Here is a 3,545-nt window from a genome sequence, read left to right on the forward strand (position 1 = left end):
TCACATACAACTACTTATCTCAAAAAATCTGTAGCACTAATCTCAAATGCTCGGCATGTTCAGATTCATCAGGTGAACAAATTAATATGTCATCAATAAAGACAACAACAAATTGATCTAAATATGGTCTGAAAATTCTATTCATCAAATCCATAAAGATAGCAGGTGCATTAGTCAATCCGAAAGGCATAACTAAGAATTCATAGTGGTCTTACCTCATTTTGAAAGTAGTTTTTGAAATATCTAAGTCTTTCACTCACAACTGATAATAGCCTGATCTCAAATATATTTTCGAAATCACAGCAGCTCCTTTCAACTGATCAAACAAATCATCAATTTGGGTAGAAGATATTTATTCTTGATAGTCACTTTATTCAACTGACGATAATCGATACACATTCTCATCGTACCATCTTTCTTTTTCACAAATAGAACCGGAGCACCCCAAGGTGAGAAACTCAGTTTGGCAAATCCTCTATCGGTCAACTCTTGCAACTAAGACTTTAATTCTTTTAACTCGGTTGGAGCCATTCTTTACGGGGCTATTGAAATCAAAGTAGTATCAGGTACCAATTCAATACCAAATTCTACCTCTCTAATCGGAGGTAATCTCGGAAGTTCTTTAGGAAATACATTAAGGAACTCACACACAACAGGCACTGATTCAACTTTCTTTTCTGACACTCTCGAATCAATCACATATGCAAAATAAGCTTCACAACTCATTCTCACAATACTTAAAGCTTTCATCGAAGATATTACAACAGGCAATCTATTCAAATCACTAGATTCAATTATGACTATTTCATTATTCTTGCATCTTAAATCAATAATTTTTCGTTTGCAGTTCACCACAGCATCATGCAAAGTTAACCAATCCATACCCAGAATTACATTAAATTCATCAAAAGGTGACAACATCAGATTAGCTGGAAAATAAGTGTCTCGAAACATTAACGGACAATTCCTGCATACTTTATCAACCAGAACACATCTGGCTAGAGGGTTCGAAACTCTAATTACAAACTCAGTAGACTTTACAGGAAAAGTCTTACTGTTCACTAAGTTCATACATACATACGAATGTGTCAATCCAGGATCTATCAAAGCAATCACATAAGTATCATAGAGAGTAAATGTACCTGTAATCACATCTGGCAATGAAGCTTCCTCGCGAGCTCGGATAGTATAGGCTCTGGCAGGTGCACGAGCCTCAGGTCTAACAGCTGTGTCTTTTGTTGCTCTTTGACTACTTATTATATTTCCTGAATTTCTGGGAGGTCTACTATGAGAAGCATTACCACTCTGCCTCTGATTCTGAACATTATCTTTTTCAACTAAATCTGGGCAATCTTTTATAAAATGATTTCTTGAACCACAACTATAACAAGCTCAGTTATTACTTTTTCCCCAGCATTCTCTGAAATGTTGTCTTCCATATTGATCACACTCAGGCTTTTCACTCTTTGCATTATCAACACTGGCAACAGACGTAGCTAAAGATTTGAAATTTGATTGCGATCTAACACGATCTCCGTTCGAATGTCCTACACTAGTCTTTGATCGAATACTATCATCTCTAAACTTCTGTGATCCAGATTGAAATAATTTGCTAGATGATCTCTTTCATACCTCTCTAGCTTCAAAATCAACTTTTCTTTTCTCTTTCCCAAGATCTTCAGCTTTACATGCTCGTTTCACAAGTACAACGAATTCTTTGATGTCTAGAATCCCGACTAACAAACAAATATCCTTATTCAAACCATCTTCAAATATTTTACACATTATTGCTTCTGAAGATACACATTCTCGGGCATACTGACTCAACCTTACAAATTCCCACTCGTATTCTATGACAGACATACGACCGTGTTTAAGCTCGAAAACTCTTTGCATTTCTGATCAATGAATCTCTGAGTGATATATTTCTTTTAGAATTCAGTTTGAAAGAAATCTCAAGTAACCTGTTCACTCAGAACCACAGATGTCAAAGTCTTCCATCAATGGTACGCTGTATCTCTCAAAAGGAAAACGACACATTTTATGCTTTCTTCTGGACTCAAAGACAATTCATCAAACACTCTTATCATATTTTCTAACCAGAACTCGGCTTTTTCAGCATCATCACTTGTTGTAGCTTGGAACTCTTTAGCACCATATTTTCTAATCTTATCGACTGATGGTCTTCTTAACTAATCCTGATTCACTAGTCGCATAACAGGAGCTTGAGGAGGATTAACCAGGGGTGGAGGTTGTTGTACAGCCGGATTGGTTCTAATATATTTGGTGAACCAATCATTCATCATCTGATAGAAGGCTTGTTTAGCCTTACCATCACGGCTACTCGTAGCCGGTCGAGAATCAGCTTGTATCGTCCCTTGCGCGGGAGCAGGCGTATTGCTTTAAAAATCGTCTACTATGGCTCTTTTGGGATCCATTTGCTATATAAAAGCAGATTTCAATGTCAAGATTCATCACACTATCGCAATTTATAAATATGGCATGTATAGCTAGACTCACAAACACTATGGTAGTCCTAGAACCGACTAAACCATAGCTTGATAACAATTAAATGTAACACCCCTAACCCGTAACCGTCGCTGAAATAGGTTAAGAGCCATTACCGAACTCATAACACAGATCAGAACCATCAATTATCAAATATCCTTTCATTTAAATAAACATAGATCATTCATATTCAACGTAAACTTAAAATGATTATACGAAGTCTAAAACATGCTTTTTAGGATCAATTCGATAACATATGAAAGTTTCAGAACTTATAAAAATTTTCAACTTTTAAAAGGTCACATGCCCGTGTGAACAGGCCTGTGCCACACACGGTTTTAGACATGCCCGTGTGTCTAAGCTGTGGCAAAACAAGGCATAGCTACTGACTTGCCCACACGGCTACAAGACACGCCCGTGTGCCTTGGCCTCGGTCAAGTCTGACTTTGGCCACATGGCTAGCCACATGCCCGTGTGCTTTGGCCGTGTTCGGGCCTGACTTACAATTGTATTGTACCCCAGGGGACACACGACCGTGCAACATAGCCGTGTGTCGCACACAGCTGAGAAATATGCCCGTGCCTTTGCCCGTGTGGACAAAAGTCGGCCATTTGAATAACCAATTTGCCACCCCAAAATGGGTCAACCTGCAAACAAAGAAATAAGCATATTTACTCAACCTTTTCAGCCAGTATCTATACCAAACCATACATAATTTATGCTAAAACATTACCAATCATTTCCATTCTCAATTTATTACTCAATTCGAACCAAAACGTAACCTAACATCATACCTAACCAAAAGATCGATACATCATTCAAACATATGCTATGAACTTACCAAACTTGCCATTTTACCATCTTTTTTAAACCAACCAACACATACCCAGATTGTACTTTGGCATCACATATTATATACCATTATCAAACTATAAGTTCAAACATAAACTAGCCAAATCACATGGCTAAATATAAACATCACAAAAGATAATCCCACAACTACTAGCCTATACATGCCATACTTCAAAATGTACAAT

This window comes from Gossypium hirsutum, chromosome A05, assembly GCF_007990345.1.
Source record: "Gossypium hirsutum isolate 1008001.06 chromosome A05, Gossypium_hirsutum_v2.1, whole genome shotgun sequence".
Classification (NCBI taxonomy): Eukaryota; Viridiplantae; Streptophyta; class Magnoliopsida; order Malvales; family Malvaceae; genus Gossypium; species Gossypium hirsutum.